The sequence below is a fragment of the Strix uralensis genome, chromosome 2 (assembly GCF_047716275.1).
Source record: "Strix uralensis isolate ZFMK-TIS-50842 chromosome 2, bStrUra1, whole genome shotgun sequence".
Classification (NCBI taxonomy): domain Eukaryota; kingdom Metazoa; phylum Chordata; class Aves; order Strigiformes; family Strigidae; genus Strix; species Strix uralensis.
In genome coordinates this window covers 66919895-66943266 of record NC_133973.1, presented here as the reverse complement: position 1 = coordinate 66943266, position 23372 = coordinate 66919895, and the positions used below count along the sequence as shown (strand labels likewise).

General features: G+C 39.0%; 1 long non-coding RNA gene across 1 annotated transcript; it reads left to right on the top strand.

Annotated features, from left to right (window-relative positions):
- Positions 1 to 9373: 9373 nt before the first annotated feature.
- On the top strand, positions 9374 to 23059 carry LOC141940190 (uncharacterized). The gene is made up of 2 exons (XR_012627909.1): positions 9374 to 9707; positions 21453 to 23059. It is a non-coding gene; the product is annotated as an uncharacterized LOC141940190 (long non-coding RNA).
- Positions 23060 to 23372: the final 313 nt, after the last annotated feature.

The window sequence follows — 23372 nt, the reverse complement described above, 5'->3', positions numbered from 1 at the left end:
GTGTGATCATGATTCATGAGGCAATGATCTGTCTTTGAACGTGACCTTACATTTAGCAGCTCTGTTGGCTTAGGTACCTGGGAGAGTTTGAATTTCTTACTGACTTGGGCACACCATTTAACAAACCCAAATGCTTCAAATGACGATTTGGAGGAAATGATACCAGGACTTACTCTTCAACACAAGTTCAACAGGCTTTGTAAAAGGATAATCTGTTGGGCAAGGACAATGAAACTTGAAGTGGTTTTATTTACTGGATTGCAGTATTAGAGGAGGTGAGCTCAAATTTAAATATATCCCCTGCCCAAAGGTGCATCAATTCCAAATATTCTGTTTTATATCATGGAAAGCAGAGCTCATTCAGATCGATGCTTCAGTAAAAGTGCTGTGCAAGAGGTCAAGCAATTTCCTCAACTTTAGAATTAAAACCAAATCAAACCAATGTTTTGATCAATGTAGGACACAAAAGAACTGAAGTCAGCCTGCCAGACCAATGTTAAAAGTTTCCTACTTTATTTCAAATATACTCCAAGTATTATGAACAAAGAACAGCTTGGGCTGAGTTTTGGGCTGTTCAACAATTCCAGAATTACTAGAAGAAACAAGAGTAAGGCTCATTAAGTGACTGATGAGGACAGGCTATTTGAGTGAAATTTTTTTAGCATATTTTGCTTTCTTACAATAAAAGAAAATCCTAACCTGGAGAAATGGCAAATTAATTAACATATTCTCCAGTACTTAACGACACCTCAGTAGAAGGCAACTCTTAAAATATGAAACCCTTGACATTGCCAGCATATAAAAATAAAGTACATGTTTCTCAGTGGGTACCAGGGACCTATATTATGTCCTACTGTTGGTTACAGAATTTTCAATATTTTCTTATCCTTTTTCACTCATATGAACTGCAGCTTATAGCAGTGGTAATCATTTCCTGTGTTTGAAAAAGAGATGAAAGCATTCATGGATGAAAGCAAGTTGGATTTAATCTCCTTCTCTCTCATCCAGTGCACTGTACTGATCATTTTCCAAAAAAACAAGACTTAAGCTCATTTTTGTCATGACAAAACTAGTTTCATAATAATCAGATGGCAATTCCTAGTGTACACAATTCTAATATAATTACCAGGAGGAAATGTAGAGGGAGTTGCAGGTTTGAGATAAAGAAAAGCCTGTGAATTTTGTATTAATGTCTCAGACTCTCTTATTTGTGCAAGTAATCAATCTTTCGGGGAGTAGAATAGTAATTCTTTGTGAAAAAATGACAAGAGTCTGAGGAAGAAAGAAGATAATCTGAGTTTCATTCTGTACACAGCAGGTCAGCTGTGATTGACAAAGCTCATCACAAAACTATAGCTCCTGGAATAATCCCAATAGCAGAGTTTCATTTGCAGCCGAAGCAGTGTTAATGACATGTTTAACAGCTGCTTGTTGAAGTTTGGAATCTGCATTAACCTGCAGAGCAGTGAACAGAGAAATGAGGGGAAGTATTGAAATCAAGCCTTCATTATGCTGACAGTCCAGGGTACAGGGTAGCGAGGGGTTTGTGGAGCAGGAGGGTGGAGAGGAGCAGGTTTGGAGGGTTCAGTTGCAGATAAGGATGGTCAAAGAGATGACAGTGTCTGATCAATGAACACAAAAAGCTGCAAAAAGGAACTGACATGCTTGACTCAAGACACCAAGGAAGGGAAAATTAGACAACTGGAATGAACAAAAAGGGAGAGGTGGAGAACTAAGGGCTGACGGCATGGCTTGTGAAGAGGAGAACCAACAGCACCATGCCTTGCAGGCTATCACATCCTTCAGCCAGCCCTTTCTCCAAATCTGTAGTTGTTCTCTTTAATCAAAGGCCTTTGCCTACCCTATAAAAGGGACCAATTTCACAGCATTCAGTCTCCTGTTGATATCCATTTCCTAATGAAGAAACAATGACAGGACACTGAATGCCTTTCTGTGACACACTGGTATCCAGCAACTAGAAATTTAGAAATCCTGGTCTGACTCCAATCTTCCTGCAACAATGCACATGTTAAGAGCCAGAGTGTGTGCTTGAGTTGGTCATATACTGTACTGTTCTATGCCAACTCCTTCTCTCATACTGCTAATACTAATGTCAGTGACACACAAGCAAAGGGCAAAGGCCTGGAAGTCTCCGATCTCTACGTGCATGCTTCAAAATCTTGGCAGTGCCCGCAGGCATCTTTTGATGGAGATGGCAATTAATAGAGACATATACATGCAGTACCTTTATAGGTTAAACAAAATACTTCATGCTGTGCTTTGTTACTCTGAGTACTAGGATCAGCTTTGGCTTCCATTAAAAGTCATTGGAAGGCCATCCCTCACACCAGTTATGTTGACCTTCACTTTCTGAGGGGCTGCTTAGTGTTTTCTGTTGGACTGGGTTGTTCTCTGTTGTTTCATGATATAAATGGGCTACATCTAGTCCTTTAGAAAACCATATAATTTAGACCTGAAATTGTAGGTGGAAGGCACTTAACTTCCACCTCAGTCCCAGACTCTTAGGTTTCCAAGCAGGTAAATCCAAGCACGTTACAGCTTGAGCTGAAGAGCTCCCCAAGCACCTGGCATCTTTCCAAAGACAGACACTTGAAAACATAGTCACATTTCTGGTTAAGTTAGGTCTAGCTAGGCTAGCCTCAGTAGACCCATCACAGTGCCTCTAATCTACTACTATAGGTGCCTTTACCATTAACCCAAGTGACCATTCCTGAGAAGCTGGAAAAGATTTTTGTTTTTCAAGAATATTTGGAATTCAAAGCCAAGACATCCCAAGGGTAAACACAAGCCATGAAAAGCAAATACAAATTTGGAGGTGCAAGTCTGAGCCAAGTTTAGAGGTCACACTAACAGTAAGGTCTACCATTCAAACTGCCTATGATTTTCTTCACATGCCTACAGGTCCAGTGTTTTATTTGTTACCTCTTTTTTATTTTTATTTCATATAGCTTTGTCTCTAGTGAGGGTCAAAAATCTCTCCTCTGGAACAACATTGTCTGGGAAGCAAGCCAAAACACAGTTGATGCTCTCTGAAAACAACAGGAGAAAGCAGAACAACATTGAATTGGCATGGTCCAGAGGCTAGAGCAGGAGTCAGAGACCTGAGTTATATAAATACCTTCAGAGTGACTTATCATAGGACCAAGGGCAATATTTCCTGACATTCCAAGTCAGAAAGGTTTTCGTTTACAGAAAAATCAAACTTAGGCTAAATATTTAATGTTCCTATGGTCATTTTCTCTCTCTTGCTTCATTGCATGTAGTGAACAAGTTTGAAAGCATTTTGGTGGGAAGCCTTTTCACAAGCATTTTTGCAGACAACCTTCTGACATTTTAAGGCACATAACAACCCAAACACTGCACTAGGGCAAAAATAGAGATAGAAACATATGTAAGGTAGAAGTAATATATGTCATCTCTTGCAGTTAAAATCTTCTGCCACCACAGAAAATATATGTATTTTGTCTTTCTAGCCTCTTGTCCAGAAAAATCTTCTCATCCTGCAAAAAGTTGCACTTACTCTCTCAGCTGTCCTGTGGACTTAGGTGTTTAAAATCAGAAAAACTTTGGGATCATTTTCTTATGTTTAAACAGCCATTTGCTGACAGTGAATAATGTCAGACACTGCTTTTAGTCTTCTTTATGCATACCTGCTAGCTATTGCATTATCAAAAGATTTAGTATTGTTAATTTGTCCCCTAAAACATATGCAATGGATTTACACAGATCCTGATGGTTTTGACAGTAAAATCTACTCCTGGGACAGTCTCCTTAATCCATGTTCCCAAACCAACCTGAGGGCAAAGACTTAATGATAGTAAGCTGTTGAACGTGAAAATAAATAACAAACAAAAGGAAATGAGATGTATCTATGGAACAATTTGTCAGTGTGTTTATACGCCTTTGTTTTGATTTTCACAACTACTTTTTAAATAAAATGAATATGTTAGAGAATTTTCTCAGGGAGAGCTTAGGAATATGTATTATTTTCAGCTCAGCCTTTAATTTTGCAGTGGCCAAGAAGTTTATTATAGAGAATATAAAGTCAGAGGCAAGTTTAGTTTTTTGGATCTAAATACACAAAGATTCACAGTGACTAGAACTAACCACCAGTTCAGTGGCCACTCCATTCTGGTTCACAGTATCAAAGTATTATATCTGCTATTGAATTTTAGCATAATTTATGAATTTGAATATTTTCTATATGATAATAATAAACATTGAGGGGTCTGGTAGTATCATGTACTACTTATGCTCTCCATACCTGACATTATCAAGTGCTCTATCTTCTCTCATTCGTCTTCTTGGCAATAAAGTTAGCTAATACATACTAGTAGTACAGTTGTAACAGTAAAAGTTCAGTTTAACTTGGCTGTGCAGAGGTTGGAAGACCGGGCTTTGCAGGAGCTGAGAGACAGAGTATGTAGAGGCTACAATCTATGGGAGTTACCTTCGAGATAAATATTTCCTGATGTAAGTAAGCAGCATTTAAATCAAAACAGAAGTCAGTACAACTTTGTTTGAAAATATCCTTTGGGAAATAATACTGTTGAGTTAAATTTTGCTGTTGCCTTCTCCAGTAACCATGACTCTATATCAGATCTACTTAATGTTCTCCATTAATATTATCCAGCTTTGCGAGTGCTTCAGAGAGGCAAGACAGTATCACAGTATCTGAAGCGTGGAGAGGTGAAGGGACTTACCTGAGACCCCCTCATCAGACCAGAAGTATACTCTTGCCTATCCCCTCAGCCACACAGATTCCCTATGCACAATATTCAGCAACCTGACAGTTGAACTAGCCAGGCTTTCAGCCTTGTCCAAGTAAATTGTCAGCAGTATTCCAGGAAACTGGGATAAACATGCATAAAAATTATGATGAAGCTACTGAAATGTCCTCACAGACAGCAGTGGGAGTTAGATATACAGGATATTTACATAATTTTTCCTTGTTTACTGCCCACCGAGCACCCTTACTGAAAACTCCTTTGAAACAAAGAATATTAATCTGTCATTGTATTTATGCTTTATCACAAATAAGTCTTTCCACAGACAATGGGATCAACTCTTTGCACAATAAGGAATTGTCAAAACAGGGATTGCCCAGTAGGAAAAGGGGAGTATGCACAAGATAGAGAATAAATTGATTTTCATTCTGTTTTGGTTCAAAAATATTGCAACCCTCATGTGGCTTTCTTACAGCTGTTTAATTTCAGACCAAGGAAAATAATAAAAAAAAAAAAGAAAGTCAACTTTTGACCAAATGAACATACATCACATACACACACTAGCCTAATTTGGTGTAAGGAAGCGAGAAGATTTTGACACCTTTTAGAGGGAGCATATGCTATATTTACCGTTAGCATTTCAGGGCCTTTTTTATAGCCAGATAAAAATGAGGTGGCAGTAACATAAATGAGAATCAAACTCCATACCTGTCTGAACAAATTTCTTGCACTAATGGGTTGAATTACAGGAGATGATCTTGTTGCCATATGTGCTTTTTTCTCCTCTTAACCATATGGATTTATTGCTAAGCAAAATATTTCTAGATTTCTATTTTTTTCATCCTCAAGCTGGGACAAATGTCAGCATTTTGAAATTTTTCCCACATTAAGAATCAGGGGGAAAAATTGTATCAAAGCAGTTAAAATATTTCCTTTACGTTTCAGACTTTTACAAAAGTTCATAGTATAATTAGTCTAGCTTACAAAGCAATCAGTTATTTTGAGCTGGGAATAGGAATTTTATACAGAGAAGGTCAGAACAAAGTGATAATTTATTGGGATTTTGAGAAGTTTGAGTTTGAATGAATCAGCATATTTAGTAAATAAATACTATTTAAAATTGAACATTTTTCCAGCCATCTCCAAAAAAACATAAAGCATACTTTGTGATTTGAAGGAAACCAATAAGCTTTATTTTAGTGCAGGAAGTGACTTAGGGAATATGTGAAAGTAGGAGAGGGAAGTAGACAGAGGTAAGTTTTGTAGAGGATCAGAGGTTTCAAATCAGGCATGGAATGGGACACAGGAAGAAGCAAAGAAAATGAGCAAATAAATGGGGAATGGCAAAGCACATAACATAAAAGATAAGGAGCTTTGTTAAGGACTGTGATTTCACCTGTGGCAAAGAGAGAAAATGTGAAGTCCTCACTTTGTCATTAACCTAGCTATGACATAAGAAAATTGCTGCCCTTATTTTGCATTTGAGTCAAGAAGACTTGATGAAACTCTGTGGTCAAGAGAGAACATTAAACTGTGCCTGTGGTTTTAACACCCATTATAACATATAACACACTGGGTGCATTCCTGGAATGTATCTCCTGGTTTAGTTTCAACCAAAAGGATTGGTTTCACACACCCTGAGACTACCCCATGATGTGAACCAAACTGGCAAGAAGACCCAGGGGCAAATTTGCTTCAACAGCACACTTCTGAGCTGGAAAAGAAATACTAATGTACCAAATACTTGGCTAGCTTTGTACAGAAGGATAGAATGAGTCAGATCAACGTCCCTTTGAAATGGCTTCCTAACTGGAAGAAGAAACAGTAGAGAACTATATGGATGAGTGACAGCCTTCTTTTAGCATTTTCCCACCGATGTCCTGCTCACATTGCAATAAGAAAATATGAGTGATCCTTCATCTTTCCCTTGATCACAGGCATGAAAGAAAGATCAAGACCACTGATAACCTGGAGAGTGAGGACAGAAAAAATATGGGGAAATGATCTCCACCACATTGCAAGACAGAGGTGCTGGTTCTCTGCCACATTTTGGGGAAGAATGAAGCAAGCAGTGCTGCCCTCCAATGCCCATGGCTATTTATCAAACATATATAAAATTATACATGTTTCTTTTCCAAGTTAAGTAAAGGTGGCCCATCCACCTGTGTCCAAATCAGTAATTGATGTCCTTTTAATAGAGTAAATAGCACTTCATGATTCCAAGTCCTGTATCCCTACACTGAGCCATGGTCCCTGGGAGTGAGAGCTTCCCTTCTTCTTTGATCTCAACCTCCCACACACATGGGTTGATGGTAGTGTCCATGAGATTTCTCATACACCTCTGGCAACATGACTAAACTCTCAGTCCAGGTGGAAGGATGACACCATTCCAAACCATCAAACTCCAAGCTAATAAACTCCAATCCTTTCAAATTTATCCCAACTTCCACCAGTTTCTCTTGGTCTTTGATTATACTGATGACCACAATCTCATGCTAGTCCATATTACTTTGTGTGTCAAAGTTATCTGCATCAGTCGACCCATTTTCCCAATCCAGTTATAAGGGTCCACATAAGCCAGACAACACCACCCTTAAATGCTGTCAGACTGAGACCAACTTTACCCATGGGCATGGGCTCTGGGCAAGTGATTAATAGTTGATGCCAAGAATTAGTTTCACCTGTTTAAATACTATTGATGAAGCCACTTGATAGGCAGGAAGTAAATAAAACTCAATCACACTGGAGCAGAGGCCAACTTAGTTACCCCGAAGGACATCCAGCAGGACCACGAGGAGGTGTGACCTCTGTTGGGCATGTTCCCCAGCTACATAACCCAACAATGTAACACTTTTCCCAGTCACATATTCCAAAACATGGTTATTCCATGTTAGGAAAGAAGACACCTGGGACATTCACCTTGCCACAACTGAAGGGACAGAGAGGGCCTGCTATTGTTTTAGCAAAAGTCTTCCCATTCCTGAGGTGTCCTTAGATAACTCAAAAAGAGAGATCTTTTCCTGTTCAAGCCTGTAAAATTGATCTAAAAGCAGATGCATTCTCTGTGAGTATCAGTAAGAGCAAAGATATGGGCAATTATTGCATATTTCATAATCATTTTAGGTTTTAAGAACTCAATTCATGTTTTCCCTGATATTTTTAAAGGTCATCTATCCTTTTCTGTAAAAGATCAAAAGTATGAACTAATACCGTAGTAAATGTTCAAGCCTGCAAAGTGTTCCTCCTCTGTGACATGACTTAGGTGTTTGTTCTTTTTCTTGCTTTGATCTTTTTCCAGTAACATGCAGGCACTATAGTCTTTAAGTCTGAATTGAACTTGCAAACCCCTAATGACTGAGCAGACTCAAAACTGAACAAAAGTAGTCTTTTCCTTCATTGTTAGTAGGAATAGAGGAGTCTTCCACAATTTATGCTGTCAGCATGGAAGATGTCCATGATTATTTACCTTTAAATGAAAGAAGAGTTTTACTACAGCTTCTGCTAAAGCTAAATTTTAGCCAGTTTTGCCATGTGGCTGCCCTCACAGAAAGCAACTGTGTTCAGGACCAACAGTTCAATAATTGTCTGGGAAGAGAAATATTAGATTAATCCTTCAATGGCAAACAGAAATTGAGTCCTTTTTTCTGCCTAGCATGGTATGAAATGTGCTCAGGAAGCATCTTTAAAAGAAGAAAAAAAAAACCAAAACATTGTCCTACAAAACCATAAGCTAAGAATTTAGGGGAGAAATTAAAAGGCATTTCTGGAAGGTAGGAGCTGATGCGAATTGGCCATTACTATCTCTAATGGATTTTGGAGCATCATTATCTCTAGTGATGCTCTGGTGTCAGAGTCAGCTGCCACTGCAATGGTGGTGTTCACTAAATGGACAGCTGGTTTCCTTCTAGACCAGTTATTTGTATCACTTTGGCCATTTTCTCACTGCAGACCTACACCATGTTTCATTGAAGCCAGAGGCTCTCACGGTGCAACAGTTCAGCTCCATGAGAGGTATAAAGATGGTGAGGCAGGAAGAAGGGGAGTTAGACAAGGGATCTTTAGAAGACCCTAAGCCTATAAGGTACCCAGCACCCATGGATATGGGAGTTTATGAGGCCCTGTACTGACATTTCCAAATCAAAATTTACAGTAACTGGACAAAAAGCCTTAATATTCGACTTTTTTTTTTAGACAGTTGTATTTTCCCATGGAAGTGGACTAAGACGTTTTTCATTCTTGCTTGGGATGGAAAGTTACTGAATGGTGACAGCCTGAATGTCAACCTGGTCAAGTCACACTTTTAGTATGTCCTAAAGTATGTTGCAGGGTATACATACTGAAATGCTAAGGCTTGGACAACAGGCCCAAACCAGAGTTGACCTATAGATGAATCATGTATATTTTATAACTGATAACCATTGTGCTAGTAGGTATTGTACTAAGTTATAACAACCCACTTATGCTGATGTAAAAAGTGCTAAAGCATTGAAATACTGAAGCCTGAACAACAGGCCCCAAGCTGAAGCTGCTAACTTAGCATGTAATCATTAACAAAGTATGTAAGTTCACTAGTGAAAGATGTGGTTTAGCATATAATCAGTAGTGAGGATGAAATGCTGAGAGAATGTATCCAACTTCCCTTGTTTAGCCTTGTTCAAGGCTGAGAACCCACGTATTTGGCCTTGTTAGAAAGTCCCTTGGTTCCCCCCCGCCGAGCCCTGGCCAGGCTTTGGGTGGAATCCAACAGGAGAATGAAACCAGAAATTCTCCGCTCAAAACAAAGTTGCCAGCTATTCTAGCTTGCCGATCTCTAGTATATAAGGCTGGACCCGCTCACAGCGATTTTAGATGCCTCACCTATGGATGGATGCATTGTGTAGGACTTCCCACTTGCCGGGACAGGCTCTCCAAATCCTCGCTGTAACCTGGGCTCCCCAGCGACTGCAGATCTGGATGTTGGTAACGTATGCAAGTGGTGATGTATCTTTCTTAATCACTATTCTCTCTCTCATGTAGTAACGATTTGATGCATTACCCTGTATTTTCCTATTTGTTGCTTTAGGTGCATTATTCTGCCTTTTCTTACCGCATGTTTTCTGTATTACTCTGTTACATTATTTGGTTATCACTAGTAAAATACGCCTACTCTTCTCTCTGGTGTCTGAGATTAATTGGTAACCTTAATCAGCAAAACAATATACATGCAAGCACTTTCTCCTTGAATTTAGAAGTATGACACATGGTTCTGTGCAATGACAGTGACTCATTATCTAAGTTTTTGTTTATTATGTAGGTAGAAGTTTAGGAACTCCATATGATCCTTTATTATAATATGTACAGATTTAGTTATTTAAGAGCAAAATAATGAGCCATTAAAAAACAGCTATCTGGGGGACTGGAGTGAGCAATAAATCTATCTGATAAATTTAGCTTTCTTTTTCACAATTCTGCCATTATGAAAATCTCTTTTAAAGTCTATGAAATTATCTGAAGCAGAGCTCTGTGGATACCTGATACACTCTCTCCAGGGGAATTTGGAGATTGCAGCATGTTCTGAAAGACCAATGAACTTATTGCCCCTTTCTATGTTGTCAACAGGAACTGCTCTCCTAGAGAGATAGCAGCCAGATCTCAGTGAGAAGAAGGGTTGAGATCTGCTGTTTTGTTCTGGGATGGTTAATCTGAGTTTCTTATTCAGTCTCCTTTTTGGTAGGGATGGGGTCTGCTTCTAGCCAAATTTTGCAGGCAAACTTGAAAACTAATATTTTATTTTCTACATATATGTTTGGGTATTTCAAATTCACTTCCTATTAGATTTGTAATGTCAGACAAAAAGGACACCCCAGACTGCAAGAAACTGATTTGTTGAAATGTGATCACATCAGTATGCAGGAGGTGTTTTCGGCATACCTCTTTAGCTTTTGCTTTGTTTCAATCTGTTATTTTTTGGGTTTGTACTATTCATACATCTCCAATTTAAGAAATCATTTTAAAAAAAATGTTACCCAGCAAAAGGCACTGGCATATGCAGAATTTGCCCAGAAACAATCATACCAGAAGTGACTGATAACCACAAATTGTTTTGCTGACTCTGCAGTATCATTAAATAAATAGCAGTCCTCTTCTTGCTCAGGCAGCCAATGCACAGCACCAAAGCTAAAATCCTACTTGAGCTTTGGTTATCAGAAAGGAGAAAACCGATTCTCTAAGTCAGGAGTAGATGAGTGCACATCATAGGAATGTTATGGCCATTTAATCGTTTTTCCATAAGAAAAGATTAAAATGCCTTAGTTATGCTAGATTAAATGCTCATTCGATAATTGCAATGGACAGTATGCTTTCAGAGTAGGACAATTAAATTAAAAGAAAGACAACTACAGAAAATGTACTAGTGGTAGAATTAGACAATGTTTCATCAGTCCCCAATGTCTCTACAGTAATGAACCTGTCAAAAGATAATAATATTTTAGTGAAAGGTGTGATTGGATAAGTCACGTTATTTATTAACTGTTACCCTAAAATATCACTTTTGTCTTATTATTAAAGAATGGTTAGAGGGCAGCAGAGATGCCTGACATAAAGCATTAAAATATGGATTATGGCTATAACAAGCCGTGGAGTGTATATGTTGTGCTGTAAACTCTGTAGCGTAACTTGCTAATACCTGATGACTAGGAGCATTCAAGAAACCATAAACCAGCAGACTTTATGCAAGTTCTTTGGATTGATTTGGTAATTCAGTAGTGTATTTAGCTAACTCCCTGGAGCTATGTTTGTCAAAACATCTTAACCATCCAGTGTCTACATCCTTAGCTTCTAAACTTGATTTTCAAACCATTGCAATTAAACTCTTTTTTTTTTTTTTTTTTTTATGATGGTGATAATGGTAGTAGGCAGGGGTGTGTTATGGAAAAAGAACTATACAGCAGCAAACACCAGCAAAACATCGGTCAAAGATCACAGCAAGCTCTCTGGTATTCCCATAGCACATGCTTTTTATTGCGAGCCCGAGCTAGGTAATCTAGCTGTATGGTAAAGAAGGGATCTTTGTAAGTCCACTACACAGGATAATGAAGAGGGAGGAAATAAGCAGTGGCACTACGGATGACAGCAAAAGAGCTATTATGAGAGGGGAAGGATGTGGCTACTATAATGAGGAGACTATATCAAAACCACAGATAGCATGTACACAGAAAGGAGCACTCAAAACATTACCTCCTTTGTTTTTGTAAAAGCAACAGAAGTGAAAAATCAGGAATCCAGACTTCTCAAGCAATGCCTGATATTTTTACCAAAAAAAAGCAAGACACAAATAATTTTGTATTTATTTTATTTTTTTCTATCCGTATTTCCTCAGCTTGAGATCAGTGATTACAAGTAGGATTCTGCCAAATCATATTGCCCTGTAGCAGTTGCTAGTTATTCAGGATATTCTGTCTTTCCTGTGGCTGTTAGATCACATCACACTGATAAAATGCAAGATATAGAGCTGAATACAGTAGAAGCTTTTAGACAGCAAACTGCATCACCTTTAACTAACTGTATGAGAGCGCCTAAAACTGTGCCTCAACTTCATTCTCAAACAAAATGTATCTTGCATTTCCAGAAATTTTTTTGATTAAGAGAAGGTGAAAAGTTACCAATTAAACCAAGAAAAAGCTAACTTTGTGGAAGCAGGAAAAACTATCTAAAGTAAACGGATTCATTGATAAAAATGCAATTATTCTGTTAGATGCAACTTGATCCAAAGTGCTAAGTGTGGGTTTACAATCCCTCATGTTTCTTGAAATACAAAACCTGCAATAAATCAGGGGCACCAGGAAGTTTTTGACTTTTTCCATCATTGCCAGGAGAACTTCTGTTAAATGCATTAATTCAGGGAATAGCAGTGCAACACTGGACAACACCAAACTGACAAAGTCCCACAAGCACACCTAAACTTTCAAGCCTCGAATGAAAGGCTGCTCATGGACAAATCAAGATTTTTATAGTAGGAAACATAAAAGATTCATGACACACTGGGACAGGTATCAGGAGTGTGCACATCACCTCAACTTCATCAGTATCATTGCATCCTCAGCACACCCTCTTACCAGCCCACAGATGGGGCGTTCAGGACTGTTAGAGACACACAACAGACATGCGTGCACATACACACCCATGTGGAAAAACAAAATCCCACAGAGTACATGTGTGCATATGTAACTCTTGTGCTTTACTCTTCATATTGAGTAAATTCCACCAGCTTTTTAAAAATTATTTAATGATACCAAAACAGACACTAAGTTACTGAGAAAACTCAAACCCTGGAGCTGAGGCTACTCTCCTGTTTGGTTAATTATGTAAATCTTATTCCATTTTCCTTTCTGTGAAATCTGAAATCCTGAAAGGCTTCCTGACCTGGTTTGCATTTATGAAATTATAGCTGAGTCTATATTCTGGTACCAGATTTCTGCCATATTCAGAATGATCATGAAGACCTTTTTTCATGGAAAACCAAGGCTCATCATTGCTGGAGAAAGCATGTCAAATATTTTTTACCGTTTGACTCTTCTAAGGATGATTAGTGCCAACCTAATATGCAAGTGGGAGTCTGAGAAATACACAGATTATACAGATTTAAACCCTAAAATAGGATTATATGAGAGCACCTACTATCACAGAATTTGCCATTGACACAACATTATTGAGACAATATGGCTGTAGCAACCAAGGACACCACACCTACCACGATACCCAGTTTCACAGGAGGGGAGGAGAATGGACATAAGCAAAACAAATTTGTGATTTATTGCAAAGCTGAATGAACCATTGTCCAGAACAAACACACACAAAAAATACAAAGAAGGACAGTGTACCCTCCTAATTTGGAGAGCTACACACACTATGGGAACTGAAAATTACGTTTCTAAGGTGGTTTGTGGAAGGGCTGTTAAACAGCTTATTTGCATCTTTATGGCTGGGAATTAGACAGTGTAAATACCTATCTAATACCCACACACATACCTCTACACATTTACAGGAATACTCTTGCCCCAAGGAAGTTTTAGACCACGTGGCACCCTTTAGAAACAGCTGCTTTAATGGTACAGAAGATAACCCACAGCTCAGGTTTCTAGAAAAGCATGTAGCCAAAAGAAAAAATGCCAGATAAAAGATGGTAGAGAAAAAAATTATTTTCAGCTAACAATAGATGGATACTATTTATAAAGTGGCAAAGCAAGAGTTAATCTAATTCCCTAAAGCTCCTTATGAAATGACAGTTCTTAAAAGGGTTGTACCTACACTTATAGATAATGATGCAAAATGCAAGGAAGTGGAGAATCAGGCCCACTTGACTCTAATCCTACCGAGTAAAATATATATTTGTACATTAATCAAAGCGTGCACAGAAATACCTATATAACAATACATAAGGAAATGAACAGATTAAAGCACAGAAAACTCCAGATGCTGGAAAAGATTTTGCGTCCTTATTTTTAGCAGCCAGCATCAGCAAGATTGTCTTTCAAAGGAAGGAGAGAAACTGACTTCACAAAGACACTTGCGTTTCAGGTCAGCGGTACTTAGGGAGTATTTCTGTTCCCAGATGGCTTCCTGAGTATATTTATAAGATGCAAAAAAAGGACCTGCGAGTATTTCCGCACTCACTGCATTTTAATCTGGACAAGGGATTAAAGGGAGGTGCTTCCCATTGCTTGCATAACAGTCGCTAACCCACTTCACATACCGATGACTGTCTGAACAATTTCCATGCCAAAAGGACAGAAGATACTTGGTCCCTGAAGTCCTACTAGAAGAGCCACAGAAAACCAAAGGATGTACATGTACATCAGCACCAAGGATCAGACACAAGTTATTGCCAGTCTCTGTTATTTACTCCTGAAATTCTTTGCACAAAGCAACAACAATGTACAGTGATCTGATAAACAGTACTGTTTTTTTTTTTTTTTCTTTCAAGGTCAGTTCCAAGAAACCCTTGCTAGAATCAGCTAATTAATTTTTGGCCTCTTTAACTACAGGGTATTTGAAGCCACATGTTATGAATCATTTTCAGTTGAGATATTAAAATCAGATTACAAGAGAAAAGCCTTGTAAATATTTGCCTTCAAATGAGGCTAAGAATAAATATATATTCAGTAATTCATCCATATTTAGCAGATATTAAAGAGACAAAGCATAGCTTTAAATTCACTTATCATTTTATACAAAGAGGGGAAATATGAAACTTGGCTTGATTAGCTTGTTTCTTCCTATGCTTTGTAATACCTTATTAAAATTTGAACTTTGAAATTGATATTATCAGTCAAATAATGTCAGCAGAAATATTTAATCTGTGGTTAGAGCTTTATTAATAGAACTTTTATTTGAAGTGTTTTATGTCCAAAGAGAAAAAAAAAAATAGAAAGCCTGAAATGGACTTGGAAGATTGATTTGGCTTCACTGATTCCATTTTGAAACTCTACATAACTTACTGTTAAAGAAAACTCCCTAAATCTAGCTTCCTACATGCACACACCTCAGACTTACAAAACTACTGTGCTCTCACTGGTGAAACTACCCCTTTCTGACTGGGAGGTATTCAGGTCTTCATGCCACACAAGGTTCCACTGGCCTACCACCCTAGGCAGGCAAAGACTGTTGTGTTCACTCAGAAAGACTCATAAAAGATGTTTTCTCTTTTCCTCCCCTACTGAAAACATTTTAACCATTAAAGAATGTCGATAGAGTATAGAAGTGAAACAGGGAAATCATTGCTTCTTGCCTGTTTTTGACAAATGAGTAGTGTTAACTGATGAAATGAGTTTGTAGACCTCTGATAGACCAAACCCCCAAATTAAAGATAATTATTCTGACAAAAATGAGGATGACATTGCAGAGCCTCCAAGGGTGACATTAGAAATAAAAATCACTTCAGAATTTCACTTATAGAGGAGCCGCATTTATGGAAATCTGAGTGACTGTCACTCATAATATTCCATTTTGCATTATAGTAATGTCATTGGAAATAGATTTCAGTTTCCCCATAAACGTATCTTTTCATCTCCACTGACACATGCACCAAATATTGCAGAATGCACCCTATAAAGAAATATATATGAGAGGGAGAATCATGAAGTCTTGCTGTGCATTCTTGTTTTTCCAGTAAATATTCTAGTTGTCAGTCCTGTCAGTTATGAATTTGCAAGGATAGGATTTATCTTGAAAATAGCTGAGGGAGAGGGAGAGAGAAAGGGGAAGGGGGAAAGGTAAAGGGAGAGAGAATAGGGAAGTGGAAGGGAAAGGGGGAAAGGGAAAGGGGATGGGAAAGGGAAAGGGGATGGGAAAGGGAAAGGCGGTAGGAAAGGGAAAGGGGATGGGAAAGGAGAAGGAAGGAAGGAAGGAAGGAAGGAAGGAAGGAAGGAAGGAAGGAAGGAAGGAAGGAAGGAAGGAAGGAAGGAAGGAAGGAAGGAAGGAAGGAAGGAAGGAAGGAAGGAAGGAAGGAAGGAAGGAAGGAAGGAAGGAAGGAAGGAAGGAAGGAAGGAAGGAAGGGCAAGAAAGAAAAGTAAGAGGGGGAAGAAATAAATATAAGCTGAAAGAATGAAGAGAGAAAGAGAAAGGAGGAATGTGTCCTAACAGGCAAATTCTAATGAGACCCCCAGGTTCTTGGTGTGAGTATGTAAAGAAATAAAAATACAAATGTTGATTTCACAGGCAATCTGATTTCAAAAGTGTTTGATAATCTTAAACTCTTTAAAAAATGCGATGCCTCTATTCATTACTTTTGTTACCACCAAAATATTCCTTATGTAAGGACAAAATAGAAGAATTCTGCATGTAGTCAAAAAACCCCACCAATGTACCAGACTTACTTTCTTTTTTTCACACATACATAGGTCTGAATATTTGATTAATACTAAAACTACAGGTCACAACTCTTAGGAACAAAGAAGGAAAAGATAATGCTTGCCACTTTGGCATGGTTTTACTCAAGCCAAAACCAGTACAAAGCCTAAAAACCAAGAAATACCTGCAAAGATCTGACCATCCTTATTTAAAATTAAACAAAAAAAAAAGCCTTTCAGGACTCTATCTCCCTCCTGATTTGCAAATGCCTGGCTTTGATAATACTCCATGTTATGGGTAGAGGTTATGGCATTATCCACTGGGAGCAGTTCATGAAGACAGGCACTAAAAAGAGGACTTTGAATTCTCTACTTGGCATTTTCTTTTAGAATGAAATTTATGATATGTGTTAGAAATCACTCTATAGTAGCAGGGTGAAACACATTGTTTCACTCCTGAAAACTTGGCTAAAACAAGCGCTTTGACATAGCGCTTAGGGATATGGTGCAGTTGGGAACTGTCAATGTTAGGTTAATGGTTGGACTGGATGATCTTCAAGGTCTTTTCCAACCTAGATGATTCTGTGATTCTATGAAAACCACACAGCCACAACTGATGTTTCCATACATTGCAAAGAGAGCTAAATAACTTGCTTTCCCAGGACTATGGAAGTGAGGATGAGAAGGGGGATGAAGGGAGCTTAATACAAGCATGAAGTATTAAAAGACATGTGATAAAACCAGCAAAGTTTGTAACAGGGAAGGTTTTACTCTGTTGCTGGTGCTGTTTTACAACCAGTTTGCAGGAAAAGAAAACCTCTGTGTCTAATGCTCTCCCTGGCAATGCTCCTTTTGCCCCCCCAGCCCCATGCACAGGTGCCTGCTGGGTGCAGTCCAAGGCAGGAGTACCACATGCCATCTGCGGCATCCCTCGGGAGACCCCAGAAGATCATCATAGAAATTCACTTGGATTTTTATTTCAAGAAGCATTAATTCTATTCCCCTTCCTAACCTACCCACTCAGCAACAGTCTTTATTCAGGTATGGACAAAAACAAACCAAACCAAACCAAATCAAACCAAACCAAAACAAAACAAACAAGGAGAACACAGTTCCTGCCAACCAAACACCAGTCAGGGGCAGAAGCTTTGGGTCCAACTGTCCTTCAATTTACAGAGGCAGCTTTTCATGCCAAACAGGAAAAAACTAGAAAATTCAGAACAAAAGGTTTCTGCTTTGTGCTCCTCCAGACTCAAGCTTGTTTCCTTTCAGTTTGGGGATTTTCTTCTAACTAACAATAGGCATTGCTTGGTACATATAGATGCTACTGTTTGTAGCACTCAGAGTTTACTCTGTTGTAACAATGTTAGCGCTCACACTTTCTTAGTAGACCTTAACCATGTGACATTACAGGTACACTAAAGCAAGTCTTTAAATTTTAGTACTTTTATAACTGAAAAAAGGCTACCAGATTTAAGATTGGTCACAACAGTGAAGAAAAGGGCTGATATCTGTGACACGGGATCAACTTTTTTAAAAAGCATCCATTACTAATGAATGTAGTCTAAATATTTAGATATTATTTGGTTTAATTCATTTCCAAATGCCAAAGAGCTACTAAACAAAGTATTCCTGTTTATCCTGATATTCACAATTTGGTCTTTATTTTAGGAGAATTTAAAAACTACAGTGACATTAAATTGCAGATTGTCAGAAGGAACCGAGGGATTTGGATCCCAGGTGTCACTGCTCTGCAGAGGAAGTTCTTCCCCACACAATAGCAGGAGCTTTTCAGAGTCCTACCTCAAATTAACAATAATACTAAAGGCAAGCATTGCATAATTATATCAGCACTTCTAGTATCTCCTCTACAGAACCCCAGTATGCTGTATTAATTCAATGCTTCCCTTGGGATCGAGGCACAAAATAGCATGAAAAATGCAAAATAGCATGCTGCTGTTTTTAGCAGGGGGGTTTATTTGTGATGTTTTCTATAGCACTGCAATCTCCTTAAGAACCAGAGGGCACGGTTAGTTTAACAATGTTTGCATGTGACGATGGCTCCAGTACGCATCCTCTGGGCAAGTCTACAGGACATAGCAACCAGTTGGGATTATCAAACTGAAGCGTGCATAGGCATCTCCTCTGAAAAGTAGCTGTGATCAGAATACCCCGCTTTGTTGGGCACACAGGGCTGGCTGAAAATCATTTCCCACTGGCAGAGGAATACAGCCCAGTCATGGACCTGACCTGAGAGTTACCTTCCTTCCCTTTTGTTGAGCCGGTGGCCAGAGAAGGCACACAGAGGACATGGTGGGAGCTGGAGGTTTGGAGAGGTGTGAGGAGTGGCAGGGAAAACTGAATTATGAAGGAGAGAGGCGGCTGCTCAGGAAGGGAGGGAGGAAGGTGGCGGCTCACCAGGCTGAGCCTTCTGTGCTGCTGAGGAGGAGCAGAGGCTGCATGTGTACTCTTCCAGTAGGTATGTCAAGCGTATGATTGCTGCTGATGGGGAAACAGTTTCAGTGAACAAGCACATTCTTTGTAATGCAAAGGAGATGTTTCATTACGAACTGGATGAGGAGCATTACTCCAGCTCCATGGATGCATGAAACGGAGAGGTGGCATCCTGACCCATATGGCGTGACCCAGCTGTCGAGGCACCATGGCTGCACGAGCCAGAAAGCTGGTTTTCTGAAAACATCTCATAGAGTCAGCTTCTAGGCTTTTATATTCAAACCCTTGAATTTAAGTGCGTGGCAGCAACCAGAAGGATTATACCCTACAGTTGCTCAGTGTGCAAGCCCAATTATGACCTCAGCATTTGAAATAATATCTGAAATACATTTTAAGCGAGAAAGTAGCAAAGCCGCTCACTTCAGTATACAGTTTAGACAAAAATACAGACTAGCTGGCATCTTTTTGGATTATAATACCACCTACACGGCCACAGTGTGAATCTTGCCCTGAAGAAAACCTGCAATGTTCCGGTTGCAAGTGTTGTTGAGAAATTTTTAACCTCCCTGAGGGAACTTTTTTTTTTAACGGGTTAAAAATATTTCTATCCAGCATCAATTCTGCAGTTTTCCCTTTTAATGAGTGAAACCAAAGTGCAGAGCCCAACTTTCCTGCCACTCTTTTACCATACAAAAACAATGCTGGCGTGTGCTTCACACTGCCTTCCCCCGTCACCCAGTGGGTGAATTTTGTAGCCTGCCTTGTTAGTGGCACAGCAGGCCGCCAAAAGGAAACTGAGTTGTTTGTATGAGATGAGATGTTGGGCTGCCAACTGTTATAAATCTTGTGCTACTTACAGCTTCGGCTTTTCTTCAAGCCTACTCCACCCCCTGCTGTGGTTTCAACTGTTGGAGCAACATTAGGAGGCACAACTGAAAGCAGTAATATTGGCATTTGTGGGGAAATAAGAGAAAATGTGAGGAGGTGGCTAAACAAAAATGTTTCATTGAAAGAACTGTAAGTACAAGACCTGTAGCCACAGAGATTTGGGTCCTGTGATGGCCGAAAGAGGAATTGCCCCCTGCAATATTTACCTGTAGTTGTACCCATTGCCACCAGCTTGTTTTGTTAAGTGTAACTGCTTGTAACCTCACATGTGCTTCCACACTGTCATATCATATTAAATGAGCTATAATTGTAGTCTATTAGAGTGCAATAACCTAAAAGTGATAGTGCATGACAGCACCTGTCAACACGTCATGGAGGATTGTATGGAATGCTGAATTATACCCATTTTATACCACATTAATGAGGCAGCTCATTCTTATCCAGTCATAAATAAACAGGTTTCAATTCCTTTATACACCATGAGAAGCTTTTTTTTTTTTTCTTTTGCACAGAGACCCACAGAAGTCATGATAAGATGATCTATTGCCTGAAAAGTAGTATCAGAGTGTGGTCATTAATGACAGTGATTGTGTAATTTTTGTCATTATTAATTGCTCTATGAATACATCTTGGTGTGACTGTTTCTCTCCATTTTTCTGGAGAAGAAAATAGGGAAACACATAAAGAAAACCAAGATTGGTTGTCCCTAATAAAGTTATAATATAAAATAAATGAATTGTCTGATTGCTTCAGCAGCACCCAAAGGATGGACTGATATGGGCAGAAACTTGCTCTCCTTAAGATCAATGGCTGTGCTGGAGCCTGGTTCTTCATAAACTCTTTAAGTCAGGTTTGAAATGGGAATGGAAAGAGAAAAAAGGAAGATGACAATAGGGAGAGGAAAGACAGAGCGAGAGGCTTTCAGCCAAATCAAAAGAAAAGCAAACGTATCAAAGTGCATGTATAGTGCCTATTATTTTCCGTAACCTAACTGGATCAAGGTGTCTTCATTTTGAATAGCTGCTTAGCCTTCAGAACCATAAATAACTGCCTGTACTCTTGTGCTGAGCCCACGTGAGGAGAGGTCGATAAAGTCCCCTGCAAGTGAAGATGTTTCCTCCCCAACCCAGGCAGAAGTCCTGTGCACCAAATACACCAGGTGATGCTGAAAGATGGATGTGGGAAGGCTGGTCATGTTAGGCATTTTCTTTCCTTTTCTTTCTCAAAGTTACTCAGCTAATGCAAGAAGAGGTGGCCCATTCAAGATTTATTAAGCGTATATAAAGTATGACATGCAGAAATAAAGCACACTTCTTAAGAGAGAGTACCAATAAAGAGTAGATGGTATTTATAAGAGAGAAAATATTTTCAACATAAGGAAAATTAAGGGTTTGGGAGGAAGGAACCAGCTGCTAACCAAACCAATCACTAAATCCTGTTCCTTTGCCAGGCACCTCTTGCAGGGCCTGTGTGTTGGGTGTCTTTTGGGGCCCTGGGAAATAGCCTCTGCTCCTTCGTTATCTTTGAACTGTTGCAGGAAGAAGAGCAAGCTTGAAAGTAAGGCCCACAGGAGGCATGACAGCTTTTCCCTCGTGAGTGAAAATGAGAGATCCATCCTTGGGACCTGACACCCGGGCAGCCAGTGTGACCAGACACTGATCTCACTCGTCCTTGGCTCCACATGGGACCCTCAAGGGCCCTCTGCTCCCATGGTCACCACCAGTTTGCTGCAGGAATGATGACTTATCTGAATACTCTGACACCATACATTATTTTATTCTGGTTTATTTCCCAGGACTGGTAATTAGTAATTTTGCCAGTAGAGTTTTGGATGGAGTGCTTAAGAATAACTACTTTCTTCATTTTGTCAAGCCTTATTTATTATTTACATATCACCTTAAAAAAAGCCTACAGAATCACTTCACTTGAGTACTTTCTCTGTAATCTTAGCTTTATAACAGAGGAATGGATTTAGAATTATGCCCTTCATCTCCAACAGAACTGAACTAAAAATCATTATTTAAAAATCAAATCTTCATTTCCCTCAGAAGTTGTTTGCAACCTTTCTTCCACAAATGCACTACCCTATGAAAGCAAGGTGGAAGGACAGGGAGAACCAGTGTTATTAGGTACTAGACAAACAGATCAGGTCAAAATCGTTCCTGACTTTGGCTTGATTTGGCTAATAACTTTGACTGAAAAAAAGTTTATTTCAAAAAAGAGAAATTATTTTCATATTTTCACAATATTTCAACATTTTGTTCAAAACTTATTATTTCTAAGCTCTCTAAATTAAAAATGCATTTAATGAGCATTTCAATTCCCGCAACTAAATGAACCATTAGCTTTGACTTCAACCCCAGATCACTTTTTTAAACTTTTTTTTCGTTTTGCCAAGAAAGCAAATAAAATTTTATGTTTCAGGTCAATCCAAAATTAATGTTTTTTTTCTTCAGTTTGACCAGTGAACTGAAAAATAAATTATTCACACAACCCCACTTTAAAATGGCTTGGAACTGTCTAATTGTGCATGTAGGCAGTTACTTACTGTGTGATCTTATTACTACTCTCCTAATTCTTGCTTTTTCCCCTCCTAACTGTTGTGTCTTGTTCTATGTCAAACCATAGACTGTTACGGACAGACACTTTGCCTTCCTGTACGCCTGAAATGCGTGTGTAGGGCAATCAGCCCTACACCAGTGGTATATAAGTGGCACAGGGCTGTGTCCACTACATGTCCATCAGCCCTCCCTAACACCTAGATGTCTTCCTTGTCACTGCGAGTGACATTCCCAGCATGTGGGATTCATGGCCTTCTATTTTCTCCTGAAAGTAATAATTCAGCTTTACAGACTAATTATTTAACCTTTCGTATTGGGCCTGTCCACTGACATCTGAACTGGAAGCCAGCTCAAGGAAGGAAACTCAACAGAGACCTTACAAATCTCCATAGCAGGGGGAGAGCTAAGTGTTTGATTTTGAAACTGGAAAGCAGATGAAAGAAGTAGCAAATGAGAGAGAAGGTTGGAAGAGTTTCTTTTCTGCCTGCTCGCCAATGCTGGCAAAGGAAGAATAGATAAACGAATGAATAGCTCTTGGTGTACATATAATTACCAGATCATTCAAATACATCTTTATCTTTCACTGTCTCTTACAGCTTTTTTGTTGTTTGGTTTGTTTGTTGTTTTTTTCTTTCTTTCTTTTTGAAAGAAACATGTGGTACTGTTTTCTGGTCTCTGCTTAGACTGGTCTGAGTTTATTTCAGTGGACTTACACCTCATTTACAGTGTAGTAGCAACGCTTTCTTTGCAACCCAAGAATAACACTTTCACTAAGACGAGATGTGCTGCAAAAATGTTCGATTCCCTCCTCAAAACCAAATGGATATTTCACCTTGATCCAGACAAATGGCAGATGCAGCCAAAAGCTCACTGTAGCAGAGACAGAGGAGAAAGCA